The sequence below is a fragment of the Motacilla alba genome, chromosome 5 (assembly GCF_015832195.1).
Source record: "Motacilla alba alba isolate MOTALB_02 chromosome 5, Motacilla_alba_V1.0_pri, whole genome shotgun sequence".
Classification (NCBI taxonomy): domain Eukaryota; kingdom Metazoa; phylum Chordata; class Aves; order Passeriformes; family Motacillidae; genus Motacilla; species Motacilla alba.
In genome coordinates this window covers 58,072,920-58,085,742 of record NC_052020.1, presented here as the reverse complement: position 1 = coordinate 58,085,742, position 12,823 = coordinate 58,072,920, and the positions used below count along the sequence as shown (strand labels likewise).

General features: G+C 43.5%; 1 long non-coding RNA gene across 1 annotated transcript in view; it reads right to left on the bottom strand.

Moving 5' to 3' along the window:
* The window catches only part of LOC119702154, a 33,175-nt gene extending 24,113 nt beyond the window's left edge, over positions 1-9,062 (bottom strand). Inside the window, exon 1 of the long non-coding RNA XR_005257266.1 lies at positions 8,915-9,062. This is a non-coding gene — a long non-coding RNA (uncharacterized LOC119702154). The remainder of the gene's footprint in view (positions 1-8,914) is intronic.
* Positions 9,063-12,823: the final 3,761 nt, after the last annotated feature.

The following is a 12,823-nucleotide window of genomic DNA, read 5'->3' as shown; positions in this document are numbered from 1 at the left end:
ATTGGACAACATAGAACAATGGGAGATTTACTAGTTTATTAAGAACCAAAATGAATGTAATCCAATATCACCCTTTGTTGAAAGCCACCTACAAAAGAATTGCATGAGGATGTGAAATGAATAATCTTTCTTGGTTTTCTCCTCTTGAAATCACTCTAGTGCCTTTCCAGAGCATAATAAATGGCAGGATGTTATGGAAAATTACTACAAGTCTTACCAGGTAAACAAGTTCAGGAGATTTTGGGGAACTGGTGCAGCTCATTTCTGACAAAGATTTTCACAGAGGAATAATTTTTTATTTGAAGCTATCCTAATGGTCCACAATTAAAAAAGAAAGCCTTAGGATCAACAATCTGGTTCTTGTGCTACACACAGCAATGCAGAAATTCAACCCAAACTCTTTTTTGCCTTTTTCTTGCCCGTGAAGATGGGGTTGTGCATCGAGCAATGTTTCTAAGGTGGGAAAATAAAAATTGTTCCAGAAAAGGTAGGGCAATAAATAACATTTAGTACACAATAATAAACTAGCACCAGGAAATAAACCTGAAAGAATTAGCTCACAAGATCTAAGTCCTCCTCTGCATTATTAGTCCTTTAAAGAGGAACTGAATGATCAGTGCTGAGCAGGAGTTAAATCTTCAAGGATGAGAGCAATGAAAAAAGGGGAGCAGTGCCTCTCCATGATGTGTCACAGTTTGAACCAAGCAGTCAAACAAACAGAGGGATTTTGATGCCTCCTTGCCACAGACAGAACAAATTTTTCATGTTCTAAATTCATTCTAGGTTGGATTGAAGATAAAAAAACTTGAAAAAAAAATTCACTAATCCCATTTTGGATGAAAATGGGCTTTGACTGTGCAGCGAGCTCAGGAAGTGTCTGCTACCATCTTGGTCTCCTCAAGTCTGCTTCAAATCAGAAGACCAATTTCTAATTTCAGCTCAGCTCAGTTCACCCCTATCACTGTTCAGCTATACCATTATTACAACAATTTCTTCCCTGGCCCTCAAAGTGCTTTTGTAAAGAAGGAAAATGGCACTAGGCCTAATTCACCCTCAGAGAAACTGAGGCACACAGAGTCAAAATTTTACTTTCTCCTTGCAGGCTGGACCTCGAGACCAGACCAGCGCAGAGCAGCAGGAATTTCTGCTGCCTGATGCCAGAATCAGCAGGAATTCCTGCAGAGCAGCAGGAATCTCTGCTGTCTGTGCCCTGCACCAAGAGGTCACAGGGGCTCAGACCCATCTTGGGGCTGGATTTCTATCACACCCATGGTGTGTCACTAGTGGGGATACTCAGGTCTCTGAGAAGTCAGTCCTGAAACAGCACTTGACTCCACTGAGTCTCTTTGGACTCCTGAATAATTCCTTTATTATGAGAAACTTTCATCTTCAATAATCTGCCTTTTCCTGACCATCATTGTGCCAGCTCAACCAACCCTAACCTTGCTCTGTAACTTCTCATCTTTGTTCAAATGCAAGCAAAAAATGCATTGAGCTACTTGGAACAGACCTTCAGAGGGATGTCAAAACCTTCAGGAAGGGACCCACAAAGCAGAGGTGCAGTAAGTTAGTTCTTAAATTTTCCTTTATTTAATGTGGTGTTTGTGAAAGGCTTTATTTCTACTTCTCTTTCCTGCACCATGAGCTTGTGGTCTTCCCATCTCCTGGGTGAACAAACAGGATGCTGGGGTCCCTGAGAAAAATGGGAGAATTCTCTTCTTCTGCTTGACAGGATCCAGCTCCCCACCTCCAGGAGGGCTCTGGGCTGATGCAGCTCCAGGGAGCTGGGAAAAATAGATGGGAAAATCTCAGCGTGCAGATTGCCATGGCTCAGCTCCTCCCTCCCCATCACCAGCACTGGAAAAAAGCACAGCTGCCACTGGGCCAGGGAATTTGAGCCCTTCCCATGTGGAAAGCCAGAGGAAAAAGGCTGGATTGACGCCAAAGGCTCCACTGAGCCCAGTGGCCACTGACGAACTGATCCCATGGGATATCCATGCATTTACACCCTGCAGAGGATCCATCCAGAAACACCTCAAAGGGTGACAATCACTTCAATCTCTCTCGCACAGATCACACCAAAGATCCTTTCTCAAGTCAAACTTTACCCCTTGGCTTCAAGAATAAATAAACGTTATTGTTGGTTCCCCTGCTTTCCTGCAGCTCATGGCAGGGCAGGATGTCAATTGCCTCTTTGCTCAGGACTTGTGTGCTCCTCTGATTTTCCCCACAGATTCTTCCTTATAAAGAGCAAAAAAAAAAAAAAAAAAAAGAAAAAAGGTAATGAACAAATTGAAAAAAAAAAAAAGCTTGTAGACTCAAAAGAAAGAATGCACCTATTATAAAATAAAATCTCTTTTAGTAGCTATTAGAATGCATTAAAAATATTCACAGGACTCTCCCCTCCAGTTATGTTGCAAAAGCCATGCAAATAATAATTGTGGCTAAGTGCAGTACAGTGACAGTCAATATTGTACTTCCCAAGCTAGCACTCATTATTCTTTATGGAAATCATGCATTTTGTGAAAGATCAAAAGATTTACATATCATATGGAGTGCTTCAGGGAGTGACTTGCTGTGCACTTTAAATGCACAATGTTCCACAGCCATTTAAATACAGATTTCATTTCTCTCTTCTGTGTGATATTAAATTTGAAAAAGGAGGGAGACAGAGACGAAATCGACTTGGGTACCTTTGTTCACATCATGAAATACAATTTTAATTTGGTTCCGATATAGAAGTTTAATATTTTTATGGGATGTTATTGAATAATCTGCTAGGCTCAGCGTTGGCCTTTTCTCAGGAAAGAGATGAAAGAATTTTTTTTTTTTCTTCAGAGCACTGCAGAAAAAATTCATCTGCTCTTCCATGCCCTGGAGAAGGGGACAGACTTTGACTGCTTGGCCTCTCTCCACCACCAGCTCCCCTGCAACCTTCCCCTGCTGGTCTGGTCTGCCCTGGAAGGGGCTGCCCAGGCTGGAGTCACCATCCCTGGAGGTGTTCAAGGACGTGGCACTCAGGGCCATGGCTTTTTTTGGCAAGGTGGTGATCGGCCAAAGGCTGGACTTGATGGTCTTGGAGCTCTTTTCCAACCTAAACCATTCTGCGCCTCTTCCCTGGGTGTTTCCCCTCTGAAGGTGAGATGGGACTGACAGATGGGAGTCCACCAAGGCTGGGACCACTCCTAAAAGCAGATTGTTCAGAATGGTCTGCAGAGCTGGGCATTATTTTTGGGTGATACCGAAGAGGACAGCAGTCTGGGTCATTCTGGGTCTAAGCAGCAGCAGTGGGGGGAGTTGGGCACCCCCCAACAAGAGATCCACACTGGTGAGGGTGAGGAAAATTGTCCCTCTGCCTCCTCTGAAGGAAGACAAGAAAGTTTTCTGCACAAGCAATTGGTTCTTTATTTCTGAGGAAGAAGGAAAGTGTTGCATGAATAGGAAATCCACCCCGTTTGTTTGCTTCTGATACATCTGCATTATTTTCTGAACGGAGCAAATGGAAAACCTCTTTAATGAAGCATAAAACTATGTTGTGATTAGGGCTTATTCTGTCCAAATATTGACCCAGATAACATTTTCTCGGGACAAACAGACCATAACCCATGACTCTGGCAACAAAGCCAGGAAGATTAATGGGAAAGATGAATTTTATGGTAGTCTGAAGAGAAGTTTGACATGGCCAAGACAACAGGCAAAGTCTTTTATGATTATTTGTGAGATCCAGCCACAGGGGTTTCAAGAGGCTGCAGCTTTCTAGTTCCTCTGGATATTTGAAAGTTGAGGGGAAAATATATCTGTCCTTCCCTAAGTGGCTGGCACTGAGACAGGAACTGAGTGGCAGGAATTTCTGGAAACTTCTAAAAGTCAGACCTCCTCCCATTATCTTGGAGGAAAGATTACCCAAGGAGTCTTGCAAGCCCTGCTGAAGTACAACCACTGGCTCTTTGACCTTCACCTGCAGGTAAAATCAGAATAAGTCAGGCATACAGATAATAATCCTGGCCTAAACAATCCAGGAGAATAACAGGTGGGTTGGGTTTGAATGGTGTGATATTTTCTGTTTCTTTCAAAAGCACAGATTTGCTTTGAATTAAAAAAAAAAAAAAAAAAAAAAAAAAAAAAAAAAGTTTTATTCTCAAGAAAGGTCCTGGTCTGAAGGAGGGGCTGTGAAAGGTTTTTGGTTTCGACATTGTTATATGTATTACAGTCAGTTCAGAGACCCAAGCTCAAACAGGATCTAATTTTGTGGAAAAAAAAACCCAAACCAAACCCAAATAAACCAACCAACCAAACAAACAATACCCACAAAAAAACCCCAAAAAAGCCCCACCAAAAAAAAAAAAAAAGAAAAAAAAAAGCCAAACAAAAAACCAACAAAAAACCCACACCAAAAAAAAACCCAAAAAACAAACAAACAAAAAAAAAAACACCACAAAAAGCCCAACCAACCAACCAAAAAACCCCACAGGAGTGAATCTCTGCCCCAGAAGGGCTACCATGAGGTGAGGGAAGGCACACAAGAGGGTTAGGATTCTACAATTCTGTTTGTTGGGATTTCAGACCTTTCCATCTCTGTCTGCAACCAGCAAAGCAATAATAGCTCCCAGAGAAATACCACCTCCAGGGCTAATCAGCTGCCATGTCTTGGAAATATTCATAAATAAACAGAAGAAGATGAATTGTTTCCCACAAATACTTAACAGATAAACCTTCCTGGGAAGGAAAAAAGCTCCCTGAGAAAGGAATTATCTCCTTGGTCCATGGGAGTTTTTGATCATTCTTAGGATTTGGGAATTTAAAGAAATCATGACAATAGATGATGGTGTCAAATAGAAAAGCAAGTCAACTGCTGCAGCTGTACAGGCACAGCAGTGCTCTGTAATTCCAGAGTCTGGGATATCACCAGGGCAAGGTGAGGAGTTAGGAGAGTTAACAGGAATTATTTGAGCAAGAATTTAATTCCTTAAGATTTAGTTGCTTATTTTAGCTTTCAAAACACTTTAAAAGGTAAAATTAACTTTGGGCATGCCCCTAAGTCTCACTGTGGACAAGAGGAAGGCTTTACACCGGGGTGTTTTTTCAGGGTCTTGGCAGTGCAGATGGTCTTAAAGGAAAATAAGGAGGAACTGGGAGGTCCTGGACATGAACTAGGTTCTGGTTAGTCTATAACTCCACCCTCTCCCCACTCCTTGTTTCTTCAGACAGTGCTTTTCCATGGTATCATGGAATCATATGGGCTGGGAAAAACCTTTAAGATCATTAAGTCCAACCATTCCCCCAGCACTGCCAAGCCCACCACTAACCCATGTCCCCAAGTGCCACATCTATAGCTACAACACATTTGGAATATTTCCCTATTGAATTCTGCCATTGCATTTCCACCTTTGCCACCTGTCCAGCCCACTTAAACTTTCAAATTTCCCCTCTGTTCCCATTGTAAACTTCCCCAAGCTGAGCTCTGCAGCTCCAAGGATTTCTAGATGGACAGGCAGAAGTGTCCAGGTTAGCTAAGTGTTTGTAAAAGATAAAATTATTATTTTCTGGGAAAAACCCACACCAACCACAACAGGGGAGACACAAAATAATAACCCAGCAGATCTCATAAGCCAAATTGCCAATTGCCAAAACCCTTTACAGCCATGCTTTGTGTTCCCACCAGCTGCAGATCCCAGCCCTTATTTTGGGCTCTGCACTGCAAAACTGGCCTTTCCTTTGCTCTGGAAGGAACAAGGAATAAAAGAAGCATGGAAATGCAAAGGCTGAAATGGAAGTGGGAGAGCAGGGGGAGCGTGGCAGTGGTGGTGTTAATGCTGAAGTATTCCCTGGGAGCGCGAGCTGGCAAATGTAGTGGACACCCAGATATTTGAAATGCAGCCAAATAATTTGGCACATCTCTAACTGGCACAAAGCAGTCTTAGCAGAGCTTCCTACTGCTGCTGGCACTTTTACAGCTGTCTTTCTTCATCTTGCTCTTCCCACTGCAACAGCTACTCAACAGGTGTTTCCACAGGCACAGTGTGTTTGGCAGCTGTAACCCTTCAATATTATCGCTGCAATACATTTTTCTCCCTCTCAACAGCATTGCCTGGCTCCGTTGCCCAGAGGCCAGCATGGCAACGGGGACAGCTGACCAACTGGATTTGGGAAAAGGGGGCCGTGGGCTTTGGGCAGCCAGATGTAGGAGTCACTAGAGCAGTTGGAGAACATCAAGGCTTGGCATGGCTCTGGAAAGCTGGAGTGATGCTTGCCTGAGGTTTGTCTGCAACCCATATTCTGTTCACCTGGGTCTTCACTGCTTTTTTGCTCTTGTTGCCCCAGGATATCCTGGTCCCACATCCATTAACAGAACATATTCTTAGTTATTTTCTGTTGATTAAACAGGCATAATTTCTTTACTCTCTGTTGTTCACTTGGAATGCAAGGGGCTTTCATATTCTGTGATTTTCTTCATTGCAAACAATTTTCCCTAACCTCTGGGTTTCCTGTCTTTAATTTTTCATAAGGATTGAGTGTTTGCTCAAATTATGATGGATTTTCTCTGCCTGACCCTGTTCAGTCTTCAATCCAAATGTGCTTAGAGCAGAAGACAGGAGAACTCAAATCTTAGAGGAAACCTGGGAACTGTGAGACTTTCAGACACAGAAAGTACCCAGAGCAATTCAAAGGTGAGACATTTTGGAGTAGAGGTCATGAGGACATTAAAAATAAAAAAAATATCTTTTTTCTTCTTTTTTTTTTTAGCTTGCCTGTGGAGCTTTTTGGCCTTGGTGACAAAAACCTTTTTGGTTTTCATCTCATACACACCAAGGCAGTCTCAGTTTGCTGGATGTTGTCTTCATCCCACTGCACATTTTCCCCATGCACAAAACCTTGCAGCTGAGAAACTTCCAGAGCAAGAGAAACATAGTGTTTAACAGCCCCCAAACAAGTTTCTCTCCGCGGATTTATCTGCTGGCTTTTTGAACTTTGGTGAACGTTGAGCATCCACCAAGTACTGCAGCCAGGAGTTCCATCCCTTCACGACTCTGGATGCAAAGAACCACTTCTTCTTGTTTATTTTGCATCCATGACCCAACAGTTTTGCTTGGTGTCCCTAAGTCTTGTATTGGAAAACAGGTGGGAAAATGAGTTTCTGTCCCTCCCTGCTTCTCCAGCAGCTGTGGTTTCTCAGGTCTGACTTTATGGGTAAGTCCTCCACTCATCCTCCCTTTTCCATGAAGTGCTTGACATTGACATTTAAAATACAAGTATGGAAATGTCCCAGTGGATCTTAGCCCTCTTTGCTCCCCACAACATCTCACCTTGGATTCAGTCCAGGGGAGGCCATGAAGATGATTAAAGGGATGGAATCCACTCCTGTAGGGAAAGGCTGAGGGAGTTGGTGTTGTTCATCTGAGCAGATCATAGAGCTCCTTCCAGTGCCTGAAAGGACTCCAAGAGAGCTGAACAGGGCTTTGAGCAAGGGAATGGAGTGAGAGGACAAGGAGGAATGGCTGCACACTCTGAGAGACCAGATTTAGATTGGAAATTAGGAAAAAATTCTTGGCTGTGAGGATGGTGAGGGCCCGGCACAGGCTGCCCACAGAAGCTGTGGCTGCCCCTGGATCCCTGGCAGTGTTCCAGGCCAGGCTGGATGAGGCTTGCAGCAACCTGGGATGGTGGAAGGCGTCTCTGCCCATGGCAGGGTGTTGGAAAGAGATGGTCTTTAAGGTCCCTTCCAACCCAAACCATTCTGGGGTTCCATGACCTCTCTGAAGAGCCAGAATTGTATTTCCAGCCCTCTTTTTTCTATGTTTATGCTGGATGTGTAGACACAGACTGGCTAACTACAGGTAGGGCCCTTGAAGAGCCCAAGTCTCAAGGTATCTGTGCACAGAATAAAAGTTGTTAAATCTCTGTCCAGAGCACCACGAGCTCTCACTTCCCCACCAGGGCTGGGAGGCCGTGAGGCTGTTAAAGCCCTCTTCCCACTCTCCCCAATGTTGCCATTAATATGTAAAAGCTTAAGCTTGCTAAAGGGATTATTTCCCATCCTATCTGATTGTAAACTGGCATTTCAATGATTACATGTATCTTTTTGTCATTTCCTCGTAAAACATCTTATTCTTGAACAGCATAATTGGCCTCTTACTAATGTTTAATGAATGATTAAATCAGCATAAATGCAACATACAGCTCGACATGGAAAGCATGTTTACAACCTCCAGAGCCACAAAAAAAAAAGTATTTTTTGCAATATAGGTTCTAAACCCTTGTAGTTTCCTTATTATGAACTTTCTGGTATATTTCACATAAATATGTGGGAAAGAAAATGTGAATTTGCCCGTGTGAGCTCAGAAGCAATTCAGTCACTTATCATTTTGTTTGAAATTCATAACCTGTGTATTAACAACACCTCTGTGGTTTTCATTTAAGTATATTATATAATCTTCCCAAATTAAAAGCCAATTAAAGTCACATAATTGCAGAGCTCAGGCAGGTAAGTCCTTGTGGAGATGTTTAAGCAAGGACACTTCCTTGCACTGGCACATCACATTAACCACCCTCACACAGAGACTCCAGGCTTTGCCCAGGAAAAGGAGTCCAAGTCAAATGAAGCATCAAATGTTTACCTGAGTGTAAAGAGAAATGGAAAGCTATCTCTTCAAAGGAGGGAGAAATATGGGAGGATACAAATCCAGCTTGCTGAAATATAAGGTTGAGAAGCTTTCAAGACAAATGGGAATCCTGAGGAAACTCGATGATTATCTCAGGGTGACAGATGTGAGATTAATTTAAGAAAATCCACTTTGATAAAGGCCCCTTTTGACAAAAACCAGACCCATAAAACGAGGATATGTTTTACCTGGGTGACTGCAGCGCTCCAGTATCCTGTAGGAGTGGAAAAGCCAAGTGAAGTCCTAAGGTTTACCTGTCCAGATGTAGCCAGGGGAGTATCACTGATCCTCTCCAGGGCCACTGGCTGAGCATGGTGCCTCACTCAGGAAGGATCCTCCCATCTCAACAAGTACAGAGAAGCCAGGGAGATGGGAATTTCAATCTTCCAGGAGAAGATGCAAAAACATTCGGCTTTCCCTGTAGGAATATGGCAGGGAAGTGAGCACAACAAAGCAAAGAAGCCTGCTTAGACAGAAAACTGGCATTAGCACAAGAATATATCAGAACAAGCCAAATAGTTTGAGGGTGGAAGTTACAGCTCCCAAGCACTGAGGTGCTGAAGCAGCTCTTTGACAGATGCTGCAGGGCCAAGGAAATGCATGGGTTTAGAGTGATGCTGGATTTGTTTGTGAAGGGGCTGGGGCTCTGTTTTCCCTTCAAAGCTGCTATCTACATTGTTCAGCAAAAAAAGTTTTTCTGCAAGAGCAGGAAGCAAAAATACACCGGGAGGCAGCACCCTTGAGGTGTGCAGGGCACGTGCCAGGCTGCTGGCTGACCAGCTCTCCTGGGATTCAGCTGCACCATGGAATTGTTAAGGTGAGAAAAGCGCTCCAAGATCACCAGGTCCAACCATTCCCCCAGCTCGGCCAAGGCCACCCCTAAACCACGTCCTCAAGTGCTGCTGTCTGGAGATTTCCTGAGCTCTCCCTCCACCTTTACTGAAGAAATATCTTTTCTGGTTCTGGAGAGGAGAAGAAATGGGGGTTTTATCCAACCAGACCAGTGTGATGCCCACACAAATGGCTTTCCCCTTCTGCTCTCACAGCTGTAGCTATTCCTCATGTGCTTTAATGGCAAAACTCCACAGTCAGGACTTTCTGCCCACTGCCCAACCTGTGGCCTTGTCCATAAAGCCCAGCTGACAGGAATTCCCCCTGCAGCCTCCTTTGCCATGGAATCTTCCCAGATCTTGCTGCCTCCATCCACTTCTGGACTGCAGCATACAAGGCAGTAAAAAAACAAAATAATTGGGTGGTCTGTCATGGTAACAAATGCAAACAAAGTGAAAAAAAATATAAAAACTAATTAAAAACTTAGTAAAATGGCAAACCAATGTCTTATAAAGGAATTTCAGTATTAAAAAAAATAATGAGGAATTAATATTCCATTTTCTGAGGTGTTGCTGTAACACTTCACAAGGGTCACAGCAGCCTTACCAGCAGCATGATCCAACTGGTATCTCAACACTTCATCCAGCTACAACTGCACCACAGACTAAATCTGAGTTTGGCAAACACTTTCCTGGTCTCATCATCTGGTTTATAAAACCACTGAGGGATTTTAAAGGCACCACAGGCAGGTGCACTTTTAGCTGGCATCCCAGTTTGGATTCATGGCATGCCCTACCCACCAGCAGGAGCAAATGTTACAGCTCTCAGCAAAACCAGCCCAGATTTGTTCATTAACACATGGGGGGAAAAAAAGGCAGGATCTGAAACCAGCACAGATTCACCCATTAAAAAGAACAAAAAAAACCCCAAAACAAATCAGGTAATGCAAGAGCACAATATTTTAACCAAAATGCAAAGAAAAAGAAATCATCAAAACCTTTGGAAATTTCTGGCCAAGCTGTCTGATGCTGTCATGACAAGATCACAGCCTGAAAGCGATCCCAGGCTGTTTTTTAAAATTATAAACAAAAACACAGTGTCAGAGAATGACTCTTTAATAAGCCTTTATCCCTGCATTCCCATCCCTGGCAGTGCAGCATTGGGTGCTGTGGCTGCTCTGCTTTGCAAATCTTCTGAGACACTGAAATGTCCAAAAGAAATGTTCCTGTGAGAATACCAGGTGAAGAATTCAAGCTGAATGTTGGAATAACCAACTTTCCAAGCCAAATTGATTCGAGGTATCTTATTTGCTTTTTATGTAAACACAGGTAAGCTATTCTTGTATTTTAGGAAAATGATGGAAATAAAACCAAAAAGTAATGCAGCGTCAAACTCCTTCAAGCATGCCCTGATCTGTCACTGAGGGAATCCTCACCAGCCATGTTTGAGGGCTCCACATGAACCATAGCAGTGTCTAAAGCTGCTCTGTTTGCTCTCTCTGACACAGCCCAGTGGTTTCAGTCAACACAGATACCTGGAGACTGCCGACTTCAAACATTGTTTATTGAGCAAACAACCACCCCACAGCTCAAAAGGCAAAGGGAGGGGGGAGAAAAAGATGGGGAAGTGTCCCTGTGAATGTGAGTCAGGAGGGACACGAGCTAGCCGAGGATATTGAAGATTATAGCAAATATTCTATTGCCAAAACCATCTGTCTAGCCAAATAGACCAAGGATAAAATGGCAAAACCTAGAGCAATGTGTGGACTGGGATGTCTGGGTTAAAATCCCTGCCAAGAAGGTGCTTAATTCTCAAGATAATAAAATTCTCTGGATGCTGCAGTTTCCACCTGAGAAGTCTTCACAGCACCTGTATTTCAGCTGCTGGGCACTCACCCTGGCCACCCAGGGCCTGCAGAGCACTGGTGGGATTCCTGCATGGAATCTTCTAGAGAGGAAAAAGGGAGGATCTACCCAATCAAAAATAAAAGGGAAAGGACACACTAGTGGCTAAAATATTTTGTTAAATCACACCAGATTTCTCACATGTCCTGTACCGAACCTGATCTTCCTTGTGTAAAATTATTCAAGATTAAGGGTCAGAGGGAAAACAGGAGACTCCTGAGTTCTGGCACTTCTTGGTCTTCAACCACTGTGGTTTAGTTTCAAAACAACTCACATTCAATCTCATCACTCCTGGGGCAGGACACAGTGATGTTGTCATGTTGTAAAGCCAAAGGAAACAGAGACAGACCAACAGATCACTCAAACTTATTTTGCCCATTTTAGAATGTTTTCCGAGGGTTTACATTTCCATGGGCTTTTGACCTGACTTACCTGGAGAGGTGCATGGCGTGGAAATGCCCTCCTTCTCTAGAAACGTCAGCCAATCTTCTTCTGTTCCCAACAAACCAGCAGAGCCAGGAAAAGGGACTGGAAATGGAGTGAAGATGATACTTTGGGACATTACTGTGAAAGGGAAGGATCTATGCAGGGAAGCAGAGATAGCACGAGGCAGAATGGGAGCACGGAACATACAATACATACAAAAGATGGGAACATACAAAACATGGGGATTTCAATCTTCCAGGAGAAGGTGCAAATCCATTCAGCTTTCCCTGTAGAAATATGGCAGGGAAGTGAGCACAACAAAGCAATGAAGAAAAGCACTGAAGCCTTTCTGGGTTTCCCCACATGATGGTAGCTAAAGGCTGTGCAGCTGGGGCACCTTCTGTAGTGCACATTAGAGGGGGAGAAAATGCAGAGAAAAACCCAAGTGGGCAATGGGTTGTGAAAGGGAACACATTATTCTCCATCCATTTTCAGGGAGTAGAGGTGCTGGCATATGGCATTCATGTTTTCTGGAAAAATCCCTTCGCCCAGGATTTTTCTCCTGGGAAGCTGAGAAGCCTCAGAGGAAAAGGAAAACAAAAATTATCTCATTTGCTTCTCCTCTGTTTTGCTCCTTTGGAATGTGTTTGGAGATTGTTTCCTTGGATTCTGCTGTGAGTTGTTTTGATTCAATGGCCAATCAGGGCCAGGCTGTGTCAGGACTCTGGAAAGAGTCACGAGTTTGCATAATTATCTTTTTCCCCTTCTGTCTGTATCCCTTCTGTATTCTTTAGTATAGTACAGTTTAGCATTCTTTAATATAGTATAGTATCATAAAATAATAAATTAGCCTTCTGAGAACATGGAGTCAGATTCATCATTCCTCCCTGCCACAGGGCACCCTGCAAATACATCCTGCTAGCATCCCAGCATCCCAGATTCCTTCCTTGAAGGAAGCCTGGGCACTGCTTCTTCTCAGTCTCAGTGTTGTCACAGCTGTCA